At 37.7% G+C, this 21,112-nt stretch overlaps 1 long non-coding RNA gene across 1 annotated transcript; it reads right to left on the bottom strand.

Moving 5' to 3' along the window:
- Positions 1-13,557: 13,557 nt before the first annotated feature.
- On the bottom strand, positions 13,558-16,774 carry LOC127513065 (uncharacterized). Its single transcript, XR_007930315.1, has 3 exons — positions 15,373-16,774; positions 14,983-15,169; positions 13,558-14,725 (listed from the first exon to the last, which is right to left on the bottom strand). It is a non-coding gene; the product is annotated as an uncharacterized LOC127513065 (long non-coding RNA).
- Between the last annotated feature and the right edge of the window lie 4,338 nt (positions 16,775-21,112).

Below are 21,112 nucleotides of genomic sequence, written 5' to 3'. Positions count from 1 at the left end.
ATTAACTAATGTTAACAAATGAACCTTATTGTAAAGTGTTACCACTAATATTAACAAATAGATGCTTTTTGTAAAGTGTTACCGTTTTATCCCTCTTTTTTGTTAAACGGCATAATAACTCTCTGTGTAAACACATGTGAACACCAAAATATTGTGGAAAGAGGTTCAATAGTTTAAGGCAGAGTTTGACCTCAAATGCCAGGCTGAGATTAAATTATGACACCGGGAGCATAGCTAATATTTTATCATTAGCGTGACTACATTTCATGATGGTATTAGGGGCTCAGTGAATGATCGTGCATACTAGAGAAGGACTATTAGAATGTTGTAAGTGTGTCCAACATTTTAGAGTCAGAGACACTAATGATCGTTTAGAATTGGAGGTCACCGACTCAGTGTGTCGACGGACACCTCAGCTCCTTCCCAGATCCTAAAAACATAGTGATTCATTACAGACCAAACTATTCTCAGATGATCCTGCTTCAAAAATTGTCTTTTTTGCAGATAACAAAGCTCACTCCTCTGCAACCATCTCAGTTACTTAGCTGAAACCTGTTTACACACCTTGAGCACTATAAAATCATAATTTTCCTCTAGAACAACATTAGAGGTGTAATCCACATCGCCACAACAGTAATTTCAGTATCATACCACTTTAAGCCATGAACATTGCTGTAATCATTTTCACCCTCTAAAAAGCCATAAAATTCACTGTTATTTCAACAGACAGAAGAGACTCGCACAAAAGAGAGATTTTACACAGCAAACAAACAATGAAGTTAGAACCATAACCACTCAAATATCCCCCATTCAGCAATTCATCTTGGTAATAGAGACAGAAGCAGGGTAATGTGTGGTGGTCTTGAAGCGTGAGATTGAGGATTTCTCTGGCACAATGCATAATTCATGGCCCTGGCCAGCAAAGTGTGTAAGATGAGAATTTCACAGCATGCTAAGAGTAATGGGGTTGTAGGAAGAGGTGGACTGTATTAAATTTCGTTGTATTTCCAGGTATCCCAGTTTTCAAGATGTGAGCTTTACAAAATTTCAATTCATAATTTGCACTGAGGTTAGAAGGCTGATGTTTTTGCGTTTTCATTTACAGTCGCTTTTACATTCAGCATAATGTAACGATTGTTTATTCTGTTTCTGGGGTGTTTCAGATGTGAAATTAAGGATGAAAACGCTATGATAACAGGCTTTTAAACTCTCTAATGATGAAAAGCCTGAGTTAATTCGGGCTACAGATTTAATTTGTTCAGAACAGGAAAAACAATATAAATCATTTTTAAAACCATTAGATGCTGACTTACATTAATAAAGTCATAATTTGGGCATTATGCTGGTTTGTTATGGAAGCAGCAGGGTGAGCTAGCGCAATTAGCATCAGTAATAGAGAGTTCAGGGTGAGGGAGATAGGCGGCAAGGACATGGTTGAGCAGGACGCTGGTCACAGAGGCCAGTTTTGGTCTATCTGCGGTGTTGTGTGTATGTTTGTTTGTCTCGCTTTTGTTAATGACAGAAAATGGTTTAATTAAATGATTTTATTTAATCAGACGCTGTTACATTTCTACAGTGCTTGTTGGCATGATATCAGTCTGACAGAAAAAAATCCCATTGATCCTCATTTTCCAAAGGCTGATCACATTATCTCAACAGCTTGAGTTAACCAGAGCAGAGGTGTAATGGTTATGTTTAGACTGCAAAAGATAACCCCTCACAAACTTTGGGAAAACAGAACATAATAAAATCCATACATATGTTGTTATTATTTTAAATGACAAGCTTTTACTCTCTCTCTCTCTCTTGTTTTTACAGTTTTACATTTGTACACAGAAATTAACTTAAAGGGTTAGTTCACCCAAAAATGAAAATTCTGTCATTAATTACTCCCCCTCATGTCGTTCCACACCCGTAAGACCTTCATTCATCTTCAAAGCACAAATTAAGATATTTTTGATAAAATCTGATGGCTCAGTGAGGCCTGCATTGACAGCAAGTTAAAGGATTAGTTCACTTTCAAATAAAAATTTCCTGATAATTTACTCACCCCCATGTCATCCAATATGTCCATGTCCTCCTTTCTTCAGTCGAAAAGAAATTAAGGTTTTTGATTAAAACATTCCAGGATTATTCTCCTTGTAGTGGACTTCAGTTGGCCCCAAATGGTTGAAGGTCAAAATTACAGTTTCAGTGCAGCTTCAAAGGGCTTTAAACGATACCAGACGGGGAATAAGGGTCTTATCTAGCGAAACGATCTGCCATTTTCTAAAAAAAAAAGAAAAATTATATACGTTTTAACCATAGATGCTTGTCTTGAACTAGCTTTTTTCTTCTCTATTAGAATTCCGGCAGTGTAGATGCTGCTAAGTGTATTACTGCCCTCCACAGGTCAAAGTTTGAACTAAATTGTCATATACAATATGCTAGTGCAAGTATATAACAATTAGTTCAAATTTTTCATGAAGCTTTGAAGCTTTACGAATCTTTTGTTTCGAATCAGTGGTTCGGAGCATGAAAGTCACGTGATTTCAGTAAACGAGGCTTCATTACGTCATAAGTGTTTAGAAATTTCAATGGTTCACATGACTTTGGCAGTTTGATACACGTGCGCGAACCACTGATTCAAAACAAAAGATTCGTAAAGCTTCAAAGCTTCATGAAGCAGTGTTTTGAAATCGCCCATCACTAGATATTGTTGAATAAGGTCGTTATTTTGTTTTGTTTTTTTTGACGCACAAAAAGTATTCTCGTCGCTTCATAACATTGAGGTTGAACCACTGTAGTCACATGAACTGTTTTAAATATATCTTTAGTACCTTTCTGGGTGTCTGAAAGTGTAAATTAACTTGTTGTCAATGGAGGCCTCACTGAGCCATCGGATTTTATCAAAAATATCTTAATTTGTGTTCCAAAGATGAACAAAGGTCTTATGGGTGTGGAACGACATGGGGGTGAGTAATTAATAACAGAATTTTCATTTTTGGATGAACTAACCCTTTAAAATGAACTCAAATGCTCAGCGCTGCCATCAGAAAGAGTGTTTGTGTTGGATGAGTTTCAGAAGGGACCTCAATTCATATGAGGGATTTAAAAGTATGCATTCTTTGTTATTAAAAGTCACAGGACTGGAAAGTTTTAGAAAAGTTGTTGCCCTTGTAATAAGTTATTAATAACACATCACCAATTTGTGCTTGGCTAACATAATCTCAAAACCATGAACACCTTCCCTGTGCTGTAATAACAGCTTCTACTCTTCTAGGAAAGTTTTCCTCTAGATGTTAGAACATGGATGCAGCAATTCACTCCCATTTAGACACAATAGCATGTGAAGTCAGGCACTGATTTGGGGTTTTAGGACCTGACAAAATAGCTAAGATGTGATCCCAGTGTACTGTTTGAAACACATAATGCCTATACACACACATATATATAAAGTAGGCAGTAAGCAGTGTATATTGTGCAGTATTTAGCAAATAGTAAGCCATTATTCCATTATAAATATATCCTAAATCTCTGCAGTGTTAAGAAAGCATACATGCATTGAATAGACATGAGCTCATTGTTTCCTACTCAGAATTTTCCCTTTATTTCCTTTAATACACTTGAACATAGAGCACGCAATGAGTTGCAGCGCATTAAAGCTATGCTTGATAAATCAGAATATGTTGCAGAACACTGGCCCCATCTACAGCACTTTCACAATGGTTTGGCATCCATCAAACTCATTTTGAAAAATAGAGGATGGCTGAATATCCTCTGTGTGCGACATTATGCACTTATGACTGATTTTTATGAACTCATCGCTTAAACTAGCGAACAATTCTTATAGATCACACTGGATCATATCCAGGTGTTATACTGAGCTTCCCAAAGCATTTGTAATAAATGATTCAAATGATTTAAAAACTGCATATGTGTTTTTTAATTATACTAGACCATGCAGATGTATAGAAAAAATATGTAAGGAATTCTTGGGAACGTGAAAAGAAGCTGTACGAACTATATAAAATATAGCATAGATTATATTAAGCCCCATATGCCTGAAATTTGATTTATTCTTTATTTCTTTCTCCATTTCTGCCTCTTTATGAAGGTTGCCACAGATAATAGATCCTATGTGCTGCATTTCTGAACAGACAAATGGTAAATTACAGAGAAGGTCATAGGAGTCATACTTAGCACAAACTTCCTGGAAAATGCAGCAATTTCACCGAGAGTGACTGTCTCATCAGCAGCAATGCAAGGAGTCACCCACCCTAATTTGAAAATGGAAATGCAAATAGTGTGGTCTACCAAGGGGCCTTTCCATTTATTACTCTAAATAGGTTTCATTTAAAATTTGCATGGCATCAGCTTTATTTTGTAAATGTCGCGCCCTATGAATGCTCAGTGTTCTTTTTGGTAAGTTTGTGCTCCTTCTCATTAGTATGTAAATATAAAGTCAATCGGTCTTCTTCTTGACAGTAAACTGCACTTCTAGTGCAGTGTGTAATCAGCTTTGACTGCTATCCACCATTTATCATGAAATGCCAAATAATAAATAATGGGAAAGACAGTACACTCTGATAGCCCTGTTAACAGGGTGATATCCATTTAATTACAGATCATCATTTGCATTTAAAGGTAAATATTACAATAGGCTGTGCTTTAAAAAAAAAACATTAAAAATACTTCTTTGAGACTATAGAATCAAGGCTCCATCTCAGTGTATTTAATCCTTTGACTTGCCTTTGACAGTGACAATGCTTTTGGCGGGTTAATATAACAGTCTACTGTATGTAAGACATATCTTATCAACTTTTAAAAAAATCTAGTTTAAAACACATGTGCCAAATGGATATGTAGCCTACTTTTTATATTTATGTTGATTTCACATGGTTCTCACATTTATAACTTTTTCAAAAAAAAAAAAAAAAAGGTAAATTAATGAGAAAATTGAATCATGCTAATATGTCATGTGGTGTAACCATCAAGTAGAAAGTAATAGCATATTTTCCTTACACCTGATACATAAACATCTTAAGAGTGTAAACTGACAGTGTAAACATCTTCATCATTATCATCATTATCATCATCATCATCATCATTATTATTATTATTTCTACTACTACTTTTAAAATGTTTTTAAATGTATTTTTCATGGTAAACTGTATTTTTTATTTTTTTAAATATCAATTATTAATTCATAAACATCATGACGTTTTTGGGCAGTCACACTGTCACAATTGTGGTATAATCCAAGCTGCTTGACGCAGATATCAAAGTAAAGTCTTTTAATAAATGTGGAGAATAATAAGGAGGAAACCAGGAGCAATAATAGAATTCACAACTCACACTACGAGAACCGACAAGCAACAGAACCAAACAGGGGGCAAATTCCAAACGGCTTTTTTGCACTTTGAGAAGAGGACGCCATTTGTAGGGGTGTTCCAAACGAAAGTGAGCAACTGAATCCCTTCACGAAGGGCCCTTCCACAAGGCCTTTAGCGAAGGGTACATGTGATGGTCACTTCGAGGAAGTAATTTTATTATTTATGGTCATGTGACCCAGCGAATACTCGTGATTCATTCATTTTAAAGCTACATGGCAGGAGAGTTCAAGTTAACAAACATACAGTATCAATTCAAGTTGTTTTGTTTTTTTCGTGATATACTTCACATATTTTTGTCATGTTATGTTTAAATAAGTTTCATAGGTTAGAAATGTGTTGAGCAATGCATTGTCCAAAGCAAGCTTTGAAGTTGAGAACAGAGAAATCCACTCACATATATAACATATTTTAAAATGTTTCTTTATTTGCAACAGCTATGTTAACAGCAATAACAAAAAAATTCTGTCGTAAGAACAGCTAATCAGCTGATGGACACCGTTCTGCGTTGTCATGGGAATATCGGTGAAGATAATGAAGAAATTACATTGCTCCCTTTGCCAAGTGCATTCCAAACGGCTACATAATGGCACGCAAGTGCCCTGCTCCCTCCAAAGTCCCCACTTCAAGGGCTCTGCCCTTCGAAGGGAGTAGGGTATAGGGATGCTCCCTTCCGTTTGGAATTTGCCCAGGGACAGGGACTCAAGGAGAACTAAATGAGACACAGGTGGGGCTAATCAGAAACCAAGGCAACTAGCATGGAGTAATTAAAGGGTTAGTTCACCCTAAAATGAAAATTCTGTCATTATTTTCTCACCATCATGTCGTTCCAAATAAGTAAGACTTTTGTTCATCTTCAGAACACAAATGAAGATCTTTTTGATTAAATCTGAGAGATGTCTGTCCATCCATTGACTGCCTTTGCAACTACCACTTTGATGCTTCAAAAAGTTCATAAAGAGATCATAAAACTAATCCATATGAATCGAGCGGTTTAGTCCAAATTTTCTGAAGAAACTTGATCGCTTTTTATAATGAACATTTAATTTAGGCTTTTACTCACATGTAAACATTGATCAGCGAACATAAGACAGACATCTCTCAGATTTCATCAAAAATATCTTCATTTGTGCTCTGGAAATAAATGAATGTCTTAACAGGTTTAGAACGACATGAGGGTGAGTACTTAATGACAGAATTTTCATTTTGGGGTGAATTAAACATTTAAGGTCAAACTGAACTGAAACAAAAGAATAAAAACACAATCACACAGAACATAAAACTAACACAAACCACATGACATTTTAGAACCCTTTTTTTTTTTTAATAACTCTTTCCCTGCCATTGATGTAATTTTCCGTCATTTATGACACAACGCTTCCCCGCCATCGATGGAATTTTTGCGCCAATCCATATTTTCACTGTTATCCTCCTTATTCCTGACAAGCCTACTGCGTTTTGAGTTATGGGTCGAACTTCCGGTTTGGGGAACTTCCATTTAAAAAGACTGAAATGAATAATTTCAAATAATAAGGTTGCCCAACAAATAAAGCTTATCCGTCAGTTTAACTGAATGAGCTGTCAATTTTTCTTTCATGTTTTATTTTCAGACATCATGAGAATAACGTAACGCTTGGTATTTTAACGTGACATGTTTTAACAAGAATATCTATGGCAAGAGCTCTTTTTAGTCGTTGCTTTCTATCCTCGTGATTATTTTCTTTTGTCCCTTTGCATACAGCTGTAATAGTATGAAAAAGGACATCATATACTACTCATTTGTGGTCTGTTCTCCCGATATAATTTACGATATATCCCATTAATAATTCACTGGAATGCACGAAGAGTCTCTAGTTTTTCTCCTCAAAGCCTCACATCTCTTTCCAGGTTTGTTTTCACAGGTAGGCCTAAATACAGTTTATTATCTGTAAAAATGACGGTAATCAATCAAATAGTATCACGCAATGCTGAAGTTCATTAAGATTTTTTATTAAGGCAGCGTATATTGCATAACACAGATATATATCACTACGGTGATATTTAACCCGTCCGTTACTGCTGTGGAAAGAATCGCGCTTGTTCATGGTCTGTTGAAAGTACTTTGTTGATGTTTTTACACTTTTAAATGTCCTTTTAATGTTCATTGGTTGAAGGGTGAGTAGTCATCTCATTGTACCCAGTAAAAAAAAAAAAAAAAAAAACACATTATTGCGTTCATAGAGCGAACCTTTCACTGACTGTTTACAGCTTAACGGAAGTTAGACCCATAATTCGCGCAAAGCGTCATGGGGCGTAGGAATAAGGTGGATACAGTAGGGAGCGATATTACGAAATCTTCTGAAAGAGAACAGAATCTCGGGATTCAAAAACAAATATCATCAAACATTAAATAGCATATAAATTAAAACTGCCTAAAGTTACAGAATGAAATGTCCACCCAGGACGAGCTATAGGACTGTTCAAGCTTTAGGGGTGTTGATGGAAGCTTTTTACTCCATCTATGTTTTGATCATCTTTCTGAATCCAATCCAGACAAAATCTTTGAGGGGAAAGAGTTAATGAGCTGTAAAGCAGTTTTGTTTAAAAAAAAAAAAAAAAAAAAAAATACATTATGCAAAACTTATTTTTTGCCCCTCAAAAATATCAATATGAATATTAATTCAGAAATGAATAGCATGCTTATCACAGAAGATGTGTATTCAAGACGTTGTATGCATGAATTGCATTTTTAATTTTAATTTTTTTTTGATAAAATAATAGATGCAACAAACATGAGCATCATGTCACTGCGATTGTACTTTGATATTGCATAGAATTTTGAGTTTATTGCAACTTTAACAGGGCCTTTATTCAATGTCCAGTCTCTTAAACCCCCAATACTGATCTACCTGATAAGTTGGTGAGCTACAAATATTGACAGACCGGTAATATCACTCCTGGCAAAATGCTTGGCCAAATAACAATACATTTACAGTGAAACAATGAGGGGTATTGGATGTTTCCTTGCATCTATTTTGCCATGAATCCTAATTAAGGTGGCATAAACCTGAGTGTGTGGTCGTCCCAGGAAAGTGACTGAGGCTTGATTGATAACGTGGAAATGGTGAGCCCAAGCTGCCAGAGTTTCTACTCTTTCTTAAATTAATGGCCATCCCAACAACCCTAATAATGCAGCCCGGATGATACACCCCCCCCCCCCCCCCCCAACCCCCACCCCCCCACCAACTCTACCACCTCCCCCCAATTTCAATTTTCTAGAGGCATGGAAAATGGGAGAGATCATTCATTTATCTTGTAATAGCTGGATAATAGATCCATCACAATGGAACATCTGCACATCGCACACACAAACACACTGCCACAAGCTTCATACACTTACACACACACACACACACACACAGCACGAGTACTGACACTACACGTTAACACAGCCTCCCTCTTCCTCTTCCTCTCACAACTGCTGGCTGTTAAATCAATATCTTGAGAAGAATGAAGCCCACCTGAGTTTCACATTCAGAGCACACAAACAGCTGTTGATATATAGCTGTATATAGGGAGTATATACAGATATGAATGTGAGACATAAAATGTTTTATAGTCTCTGCAATGACGCACTAATAATGTTAAAGGCGCTAAATTGACGTTGGAGTCCTTTAAAACAAATAAAAGTCGGTTCTGCTGACACATAACAGACAAAAATGTGTGAATTTAAAGCTTGAAATTGCTTTTTTAGACATTTAAAATGAGTTTTATTATATAAAAAAGTAATAAATAAAAAAATAAATGTATTATTTTCTTTTATAATTTAGCAATTTAATTTACCATGCAAATTTACCAAACAAAAACATAATGTGTCACAACAGGTAATATAAGCTTACATTATGATCATAGATGTTGAGTTGGTTATCTTCTGGCCGTTGAAAGCTAGAATGGGTCTCCTGTAAAGTAAATGGTGCTGTCAGCAGGCCTGTCTGTGAGGAGGAAAAGCATTACGGGTTTCCTCAACCTGTCAGACTGGCCCAGCTTTCCCCATCAGCCTGCTGAATTAGCACAAAAACAATGGTGGTCTTCTTTCCTCAGCCTGCCAAGCATTCAAAATGCCCAGCAGAAAACACACTGAACAATTATAGTTCAACCTGCAGCTGAGAGAGTATATATTAATGTCGCAATACAGCTGTGTAGACAGCTGTATATATATATGCAATACAAGCTTATAGACTGTTTATTTGGTTCTGTGGCTATTATTACTCATATCTGCGATTATTTAGTGTTTAGTTGTTTTTATATATATATATACATTTTTTTAAATGCTTTTACAATGTAATTTTCTTATGATCAAATTAATTTGATTACTTTGTAAATTGTACACGAGTCATTATTATTAAGATTTCATTATTACGGTTTGTTGTCCACATAATAATAATAGTAATAATAATATTTCCACATTAAACCTTAATAATTACTTCGAATCCCATAATATCCCATTATATTCATTTTAATATAATCAAGTCTCCATCTCGTCCGATGACACAATATTCCTACACTTTTCTCATGTCCAATCCAAACAGATAATTGTGGGTTTGGCTTTTAGCACTTGGCCTAATGTTTAACACTGAAGTGCTCTTAGAGTCAACAGTCAAGCTCATTCATTCAATTAAGCAGGAGTGAACTATTGCACCTATTCACTCTGCACCAGTGGTTAATGAACATTTCCAAATGGCCATGACCAGGTGTTTAAGAAGACTAATGTACTAGGCATTAAGCATGAGCAGTTGTTTCCCGCAGATTGGCCAGCACTCACCTCAGGGAAATGACACTACTCTGTTTTTTTGTCCCCTCCGTGTTTACCTTTCACATTCGGCAGCAAACAAACCATGTGATGGTCTGTACACCCAAGCGGAGCATTATTCCTAATTAAATCCCGGGGATGTGTGCCATTAGCAAGATTCATGCTCAGCTTCAGGAGAGTTCATTCCGGCTGTTGACTATCCATTGATTATTCATACACAATCTGATTGGAGCCCATTAATGGAAGATAAAGTGGGAGGCAGATTCTGTGAGAGCAGGCAGCAGAATGATGGTGGTCCTATTGAATGCTTAGAGAGATGGAATGGGCCTTAATATCAGTGTATTTACACCGCTGCATCACAAATGGAGGGTGTGTTTTTGTTTAGACAGTTTGCTAAGCACTCCTAATATAGCATACAAAAATAACATTTTTTTCCTAAATGAATAGGATATTTCTTGTGAAATAAAAAATATAACAATTTCATGTTATATGTTTAAATGTTTGTTAGTTACTCTCAGCAATCTAAAAGTGTCTAATTTAATTAGTAACTATAACCCAGCTACAGATAAAACATGTCAAAGCATTTGAAAAATATCACTTTAAATTTACACCAGTTAAAGCAGACTGCATTGCCAGTATAATGTAAAAATATGAAGTGATTTTTATATATATATTAATCTAAAATACAAATATTAAGTGTATTTACATTATATATTTTATATATCTGCATTATATGAATTTTTTTAATAATTTCAGTGTGATAATTTTTGTATGGTTGGTATGTCTTGGTATGGTTTTGCTTCTATTTTTTTTTTTATTTAATTACTAATATTTTCTATAATATTTCACCACCTTTTATGCTTTCTTGTTATTTAAACCCATAAAGGTCCAGAACCAGTGTGTCTCTATAATTTTGAACTAAAAATACAAATCTTGCAACATAATTTTATTTATACTAATGTAAAGATGATGTAAAGATTATTCTACTATTTTTACGATTTACGATATGATTATTCTATTTTTCACCAGCGTATTTGTCAATGGACTAACACAAAATAAAGGCCAATAAAAAACATAAAATTCAGTTTTGCTGTGCCAAATCTCTGTTTATTCAAAAAGGTTTCCCATAATTTATAAACCCAATACAATGCTAATGTGTTTACGACATTTATGTGAATTTACTAATTATTTTCACCAATCTACTGGTCAATGGTCCAACAATGTTAAAAAAGCACTAGAATGAAAATCAAAATTCAGTTTCACTGTGCCAAACTAAGCTCTCTCTATCCAAACTTGTTTCCCATAATTCCATAAACAAAATACAATGCTCATGTGTTATACATGTGAATTTACTGCTTAATGTCTAATGTGTTTGTTTATTTTGTACTATAAACTGTGAGGATGGAACAGCAGGAACAGTTTGACAAGGGCTCCTCCAAATGGTAAATAAATGATACTACAATTACATGTAAGAAAAGTGAATTCCTGCACTGCTACATATAATGAACGTAAATTTGTTATATATAGTTACTACAGTAAGTCAAATTTCTCTCAAAATGGCCAAATATAACACTGGACACGTTCAAATTAAGGATTAATTAAGTTTTTTTTTTTTTTTTTTCAACAAGGAAGTAAACCAATTTAATAATGCAAAAAGAAAGAGTACAGCAAAACATTTAAATTTCATTATATACATATATGTTTTTCCTTGATTATATATATATATATATATATATATATATATAATATATGTGTAATATATGTGTATGTATATATATATATATATATATATATATATATATATATATATCCAATACACGCAAACAGACAAAATCACTGCTCCAGCAATAGATAGCAAAACTAACTCTCGACCCTAAATAATCAGACCTCAGCCCCCGTTTACCAGGACATTCAGCTCTAATGAGATGAAACAGTGAGCCATGCTTGTTTGGACAGCAGTTTAGGTGGGATGGCCTGCATACATTCATCAGAGCAGAGGGTGCTTTATTGGGAATTCATTAATCACAACAGACCTAATTATAAATTGATCGCATGCTCATACAAGATGAAGAGGCCTGTCTTGCATTTCTGATCAGCAGGGGAGGGCCAGCAGGGCCTAAGGATAGTAACTGACAGAGAGACTCGGAGATCTGCTTTGATCCGCTAACACAGAGCTGGATGAGAAACCTCCCCTCAGCACACCTGCCACATGCAGTCATTACAGAACAAACATCAGGAGTCCGGCCCTCGCTGCAGCGTGTACTTGCACACACAGACTCGTTTGACAAATCTTACTAGAATCAATGACTTTTCTAGGTCCTTTATTTGCTGATGCAAACTTCCCATTCACAACCTTAAAATGCAGTTCCCCTTTCAAGATGGTCTCTCGACGTCGCGTACAGCATTGGGGAAACACCTTTCTCCTATTGAAGCCTGATTCGCTTTGCATTGCATTGCAATGGTCAATGGCGCTCAAGCGTGCAAAAATAATGGGGCTCTTGGCATCAGCCAAGCTACTAAGGTCCAAACAGAATTGATGGTTCAGTAAGACAAACTTGAGATCAACTAATGCTTTAGATAGAGATCTGGTCCTTGTGACCTAAAAGGGCACATTTTTTATTGGGCTGGAATTAACAGTCAAACTGCAACGGATACTTTTTCAGTTGGCTGCTGGGTTAACATATCAGTCAGCTGTATTTGTGTTTTCCTGTGATCAAAGGCTACTCAGAGTAGGCAGTAAAATTGGCTTGAGCGAGAAAACTGTGGTTTGTGGTTTTAAGAGCAGCCAGTTTAGTCCCATCCTCACGAGGTCACCCAGAGGCCTGACTGCAGCTGAGTGGACGTCTGAAATCAGAGCGGGTGTCCCTGTTTCACTGAGGGATTTTTCCCCCCATCTTCCACAAAAGAGGAAAAAATGAAGCACAGATCAGTTTTGGAAATACACTTGACCTCAGGCAATGGTTGTGAACAATTATCCTGAGCAGTGGAGCTTGTTATTTTTTAGCTCTATTCTGGGATCAATTGGAAGAACTGGTGAAATTGCATCTGCTAAAGACTGGTGGTTAGTCTGAAAATACAACTGTAAACAAGCACACAGGAGATGAGAATAAGTAGCTGTTTCTTTATTTGCATCAGGTTGTTTATCTAACTGGAACCTCATGAAGATCTTACGCATGTAATCCACATTATGACTGCTGTCAAACAGTGGTATTATTTAACTTTACCCAGAAATAATCTTGATAACTGTATAATGGTAAATAATTTGGGGTTTTCCAGCATCATGACCATCTCATCACTCGCTACTCTCCTTAGACATGTTTAGCCCTGTAACACCCTTCAGAAAAGGCAAATAGTAGAAACTATTACACCCAGGTAGTCATGAATTTCAATTTTTTTTTTTTTTTTCTGCAGGCAACATAACCTGCAACATTTGTTTATGTTGTAATATTAAAGTGATTAAAGTTTGACAATTCCAAAATGACAATTCTGTCATAATTTACCCACATGCCATTCCAAATCTGTATTACTTTATTCCATGGAACTCACAATGTAAGGAGATATTAAGCAGAATGTCTGAACTGCTATCTTATAATAAAAATGGATGTGGACAGCCCCTGGGCTGTCAAAGGACAAATTTTTGGGTTAAGCTTTTCATTAATGAATCATTAAAACCAAAAAGTGAGTGAAACGGCAAACCTTAAATTAAGACTTTGCTTTAATTTATTGAGACAAACAAATATGTACACGATATACCCCTTATTGGTGAACAGTGAGGATTTTTGACTAATTTAAGACAATACAGACAAGTTCTAACCCTTTTATCAGTACCTATGGACGAAGGTAAGTTGTTGGTTTATGACACATAGGACATTAAAACAAATCAACCTATCTCTGACAGGCAGAAGAAACAGTGTAAAGCAGATTTTGGCTCTATCTAGCTCATGCATATAACAATGATGTTCATGTATATTCTCCTTGATAAAGGCTTTTCTAAGCTGTTTGGTATTTGTTTGATGGTCTTAAGTCCTATTCGGACAGGATTAGTTTTACAAGGGTAGATGGAGTAATGTAATTACTAAATATTTTAGATGAGGGGGATTGTGATGATTCTGTAGTCTTCACTGTTTGTCTTCTCCAAGCCTCAGAGCTCTTAGCTCATGGCTAAGAGATATGAGGGTTCTGCTGCCTCCACGAACTAGATTGGGACTATGGATAGGCTTCTTGGATGAGGCCTCAGAGCTCTTTGCCCTAGATGTGATGGTCGTGGCTGAGAGGCATGAGGGTTCTGCTGCCTCCACAAACGGCGCTGGAACCATGGATAGGTTTTTTGGTGAAGCCTCTGAGCTCTTTGCCCTAGATGTGATGGTCTTCGCTGAGAGTCATGAGGGTTCTGCTGCCTCCACAAACTGCGCTGGAACCATGGATAAGCTCTTGGGTGAAGCCTCAGAGCTCTTTTCCTTAGATGTGATTGTTGTAGTTGAGGGGCATGTGGGTTCCAATGAGCTCTCTGCTTGTGGTGTGCATTTTACAGTTGATGGGGCAGCTTACGTTCATCAAAATTGTCCTGTTAAAAAAAAAAAAAAAAAAAAAAAAAGACATGATCATGTAACAATTGTACCATTTCAACATGAGGGATCTATGAATTAAAAAGGTATGACACTGGTCACATATTAAAGCATATATTTAAATATAAGACAATTATTACAAAGTATCTAGAATACCTATAGTAGTTTAGTTCCAGTGTTTCTTTTTTTTTTTTTTTTTTTTTTTTTTTTTAAATAAATGTGAAAAGATAACAAATGAAACATAAGAGGGACAAACCAATTATTTTCTGCTGCATGGATATTTCCTTATCAGATTAGGCTGGGAGCTTGGACAAGGTCTTAATTGCTGCCTACAGGGAACCCTCTGGTTCCTCTTTTTTCTCCTCCTTTGAGGCTTCTGCTGTACCTTCTCATCCTTTTCCGTGCATTGTTTTTTTGTGTGAAGGACACACAAATACACTGTCCTGCTTAAGGAGGAGACATCATCATGTAAGCTGGGCAGGTTTAATGAATGCTTATTAAAGATTATCTAAACCCATAATGTGTCTATCATGCCAAGTCTGAAAATTTAAGAGTATCAGACCTGTCACAGATTAAAGTATGTACTGACATAATAAGAAAGATTTACAATAGCAGTTCCAGAAAACAGTAATACAAACATTAAGACCTTCGTCGCATTGCCACTTCCTCTTCCGGGCTGGGAGCTTGGACCGGCTATAGGCTGAGGGCTCCTCAAAGCTCTCTGGTCTGATGAGCTTTGTCCATGTGGTAAAGAGGCAGGCACTGGTGCTCCCTCTGGAACAGAGGAAACCTTGTACACTCCACCAGGAAAAGAGATGGACACATGCGACTGGAATGGGGTAGGGGCTCTCTGGCTCTGATCTGATGAGCTTTGTCCATGTGGTAAAGAGGCAGGCACTGGTGCTCCCTGTAGGAAAAAGGCAGCCTGTCACTTCTACCATTTTAACATAAGGGCTCTATGAATTGAAAAACCGGACTGAGATTGAAATGTGATAAAAAGTTTTTCCAGAAAAGGTTCCAGAAAACAAGGATGTTTAGTTGAAGACAATGCTGTATAACGGTAAATAATTTGGGTTTTTCCAGCATCATGACCATCTCATCACTCAAAAGTAAGAGATAGGAGGAAGTACAAACCGTTGCTCTTTTGCTCCATGGGCACTTCCTTTTCAGACTGGGCTGGGAGCTTAGAAAGGTTGTATGCTGAAGGCTGCCAAAAGCTCTCAGGCTCTGGTCTGATGAGCTTTGTCCATGTGGTAAAGATGCTGGCAATAGTGCTCCCTCTGGAACAGAGGAAAACTTGTCTACTCTACCCAGGAAAGAGATAGGCAAATGCAGCTGGGATGGGGATGAGGCTTCTCCCTTGGAAAAAGGAGTGGGCACTTCCACTCTCTGTGGGAAGGAGACATCCATGGGCACTTCTTGTGTTAAAGAAGAGTGCATGGCCATTTCGTGTGTGAAAGAGGTGGGCACAGACACTTGCTGTGCAAAAAAGGCAGGCTCAGCCACTCCCCCAGGCAGAGGGGCAGGTATAGCCGATTCCTCTGGAAAAGGGGAGGCCACTATCACTCCTTTTGGGAAAGAGGAGTGAACAGGTAATACTTGTGGTAAAGAGACTGAAACGAGTGCTCCCACTGGGTAGGTCAGTTTTAGTTTGTTGGGTTTTTCTGTCTGAATGTTTTGACTTTATTTTCTTTTTGTTTATTTTATTTTGTTGTGTTGTAAGAAATTTATGATTTTGTAAAGTTGTTTTGTTTCTTGGGTTCAAATAAAGTCCCATTTTTCAGTGGAAAACTTGTGTTCCTTGTTTCTGACTTCGGTCCTCACAGGAACACTTGGGCATGAATGCTCCTATTGGGGATAACTCATGCACAGGTGCTCCCTGTGGGGAACTCTCAAGCACCACTGCTCCCTGTGTGCTCCTAGTGGGCACAGATGCTCTCTGTGGGGAACATTTGAGCATGGGGGCTCCCTGTGGGGAATACTTTGGTATGGGTGATTCCTCTGGGGAACAATTGGGCACCGGTTCTTTCTCTGAAAAACTCTCAGGCACAAGTGCTCCCTGTGGGGTCTCATCAGGCAAGTATACTCCCTGCTGGGATCCTGTAAAAACTGGTGTTCTTTGAGAGGTACACTGAGGAATGGGTGCTTCCTCTGAAGAACACTAAAGCATGGGTTCTCCCTCTGAAGAACACTGCCTGGGTGCTTTTTTGCGGGAACAATAAGGCACAGGTGATCTCTGTAGGGACTTGACAGACTTGGGTGCCCTCTGTCTCAAAGAAATAGACATGAAGGCTGTGATAACTTTTTCTGGACTTGAAGGTTCCTTGTGGAAGAGGCAGGTACAGAAATTCCCACACTGAACAATCTGGGCAATGGGAGCTCCCTGCGGGGAACTCTCAGGCACAGGTGCTCCCTGTGAGGAACACTTGGGCACGAGTGCTTCCAGCAGGGAACACTCAGGTATGACTCCCTGTAGGATCTCAGTTGGCAAGGATACTCCTTTTGGTGTCCCGGCAAGTAGTGCACCCTGTGGGGTCTTAGCAGGCACATATACACCTTGCAGGGATCCGGGTGCCTTTTGAGAGGATTACTCAGGCACAGGTGCTCCCTGTGAAGAACACTTGGGCACAGATGCTTCTAGCAGGGAACACTCAGGTATGGGTGCTCCCTGAGAGGAACACTCAGACACATGTGCTCCCTGTGGGATCTCAGTAGGCATGGATAATCTTTGTGGGGTCCCGGCAAGTAGTGCGCCCTGTGGGGTCTTAGCAGAAACATATACACCTTGCAGGGATCCGGGTGTCTTTTGAGAGGAACACTCAGGAACAGGTGCTCCCTTTGAGGAACACTTGGGCACGGGTGCTTCCAGCAGGGAACACTCAGGTATGGGTGCTCCCTGAGAGGAACACTCAGACACATGTGCTCCCTGTGAGATCTCAGTAGGCATGGATAATCTTTGTGGGGTCCTGGCAAGTAGTGCACCCTGTGGGGTCTTAGCAGAAACATATACACCTTGCAAGGATCCGGGTATCTTTTGAGAGGAACACTCAGGCACAGGTGCTCCCTGTGAGGAACACTTGGGCACAGGTGCTTCCAGCAGGGAACACTCAGGTATGGGTGTTCCCTGAGAGGAACACTCAGACACAGGTGCTCCCTGTGGGATCTTAGTAGGCATGGATACTGCCTGTAGGGTCCTGGCGAGGGTCCCAACAGGCACTGGTACTTCTTTTGGGTAATAGATAGTTTCCCATGGGTAATAGGTGGGCACAAAGTCTCCTTGCAGGGTCCCGAAGGTCATGGGTGCTTCTAGAGGGAAACAGATGCCCTCCTGTGTAATAGGTGGGCCCAGCAGGAATGCGGGACCCTGGTGGGAGGATGGTACACTGTGGGTAATAGGTGGGCATGAATAATCCCTGTGGGGTCACAGTGGGCTTTGGTGCTTCTTGTGGGAAGCATATGGCCTCATCTAGGTAATAAGTGGGCCCAGCGTACAGTGGTTCAACCTTAATATTATAAAGCGACAAGAATACTTTTTGTGCGCCAAAAAAACAAAATAATGACTTTTCAACAATATCTAGTGATGGCCGATTTCAAAACACTGCTTCAAATTTTTTGTTTCGAATCAGTGATTCGGAGCGCCAAAGTCACGTGATTTCAGCAGTTTGGCAGTCTGACATGCAATCCGAACTGCTGATTCGAAACAAAAGATTCGAAGCAGTGTTTTGAAATCGGCCATCACTAGATATTGTTGAAAAGTCTTCTTTTTTTTTTTTTTTTTGCTGCACAAAAAGTATTCTCGTCGCTTCATAATATTAAGGTTGAACCACTGTACTCACATGAACTGTTTTAAATATGTTTTTAGTACCTTTCTGGACACTAAAAGTGTAAATTAACTTGCTGGCAATAGAGGCCTCACTGAGCCATCAGATTTCATCAAAAATATCTTAATTTGTGTTCCAAAGATGAATGAAGGTCTTATGGCTATATGACGACATGAGGGTGAGTAATAAATTACATAATTTTCATTTTTGGGTAAACTAACCTTTTAACAATAGTTTCATTAACAACATGTAGGCTATTTTGAAGTTAAGAAAACCACTTAAACATTGGTTAGAATAACATTTGATTTAATAATTAATGTAATTCTTATGCAAAGCCTTTTTTGAATTTTGCACTGTCCTGTATTTTTAACAACCATTGTTTCGAGATCTCCACCTGAAGCTGGTGTTAGTCAATAAAAGAAGAGACATTGTTTAATCAGGAAAATATTTACTTATTTATAGAATATTTAAATAAATAAATAAATAACACTGACCGCATACAGTTTAAGACACAAAGATTTATTTCCAGGTGTTTATAACAAGATGCAAGATGATGAATGGTAAGCTTTGAATTTTAATACAGTGTGGGGCAATATAGTAACTTGTATGCTTGTATTGTAATATTTGTTGTATATTCGAATCAACTTCTGCTAATAATCCCAGACATGTGCATTTACATACATTAAGAAATATTTTGTGTTAGGTCAGTGTCATCAGTGACCAAAAAACACCCATCTTAATGATCATTTATCCTGCCTGAAAAGACCATAAACATTACAAATAACATCCGCAGTAACAATTATTTACATAGGCCTACATATCCTAGAAACTATAATGTGAGACTGATGTCGGTACCTCTGTCGGTAGGGAATAGATGTGCTGTTTTATAAATGTTAGTGTACAGGAACACTGTGACTTTTTAACTGTGAGTGGTGGTATAGAATAAATAAATTTGAATAAAACTGAAAATACTATACAAAAACAGCAAGTAAATGTAAGCATACAATTAATACATGATTGTTCATACTCTGTGTAATGGAATTATCTTTGTTTAACATTTATTTTATAGTCAGTTTATGTCAAAGTTTATAAACTATTTTTCACATCTACTCTCAATATCATGTAGGCTACGCATTTATTCAGTGACTGTCTTGGCCCCGCCCTCCATGTCTGGGAGTGCAGGATTCAATCAGGTCCGCTGGTATGCAAATTCAGGAGACCCCCTCAAACAATTTCTATTGGCTTATGCATACATACTCTTAACAAGCCCTGCAATGATAGGGCGGGCTTAGCTGAATTATCATTATTAATGTATATCCCATGTACTTTTTCTGCTTATGTTAAGTTACACTGAATTGTTATGTCTCCGCTTTATTCGAGCACCCTTCGCGATAATACGGCATGACTGTACACGTTCCCCAATGCATCAGCATCAGCTGTACACAACATCAAGAGACCATCTTGAAAAGGAACGTCTCCGGTTACTGAACGTAACCTCGGTTCCCTGAGAAGTTTTCTCTGCTCAGGTCTAAAAGCCCAAGGTATTCTTCATTTTTTTTATGCGTACGCAGTTGAACGCAGTCTTGCAAAGTATACTTCTTTTGACCTCTACGCGTTCGACGCATGCGTAGTTTTGAGCAACCTCTCGCCACGAGTTACAACCCATGTAAATATCTTTGTATTCTTTCATGCTAAAGTTGTACAAATAAGGGTACTTTCTAACCTCTTTACACAATCTCTTGTCTATGTAGGCCTTCATTGTCACTGTAGCTTGCATGCGCTCCGGTCTGTTCTGTTTATGCAGATTTTTTTTGTTTCCCCAATGTGTCAGCATCAGCTGTATGCACTACGCAACGTCTGGTTACATTCAGTAACTGGAGACGTTTCCATTTATGTGCATTTGACGATTTACGCTCTTCTCCAGCATGAGCACTGAGTAGTGATAAGGAGGACAGCAGTAGAGAATGTTCCTTTTTTAATTCTGTTTCCTTAGATCAACAACTTCCTGTTTTTTTCTAAAATTTTGCTGTTTAGCCTCTAATAACACGATAAGGTTTGAAAACAGTGTTCAATGCGGTGAAATAGAATTTCCCTATGTAGCAGTGCACTATAGCTTACTAATAATCATAGTAATTCAATAAATATATGGTAACACTTTACAATAAGGTCTAATTTGTTAACCTTAGTAAATGCATTAGCTAACATGAACTAACAATGAGAAATAGGCTTTTCTTATGGGGGTTATACGTAACAAATTTCCATATAAAACAGGCTGCATTGTTTCCGATTCAGGTGTTTTGTATGTGCTTCTTCAAATATAGAGCTGTTTTACTCAAAATGCCTTCAAAGGAACTATCAAACATGAGCAAAACCAATGTTCATCACATATGCAGATTGATAAAGGTTTTTTTTTTCCCTTCCTCTTCTCACCAAATTTCAGATATTAAAACTGAATAAAACAGGTAAATATTGTCTATAGGTTAGCTGAAGTCCATAGATAATTATCGTCAGTTCATACTGCTGTTAAAGGGATAGTTCACCCAAAAATGAAAATTCTGTCATCAT

The sequence above is a fragment of the Ctenopharyngodon idella genome, chromosome 5, assembly GCF_019924925.1.
Source record: "Ctenopharyngodon idella isolate HZGC_01 chromosome 5, HZGC01, whole genome shotgun sequence".
NCBI classification, from domain to species: domain Eukaryota; kingdom Metazoa; phylum Chordata; class Actinopteri; order Cypriniformes; family Xenocyprididae; genus Ctenopharyngodon; species Ctenopharyngodon idella.
This window is presented reverse-complemented; position numbering and strand designations above follow the sequence as displayed.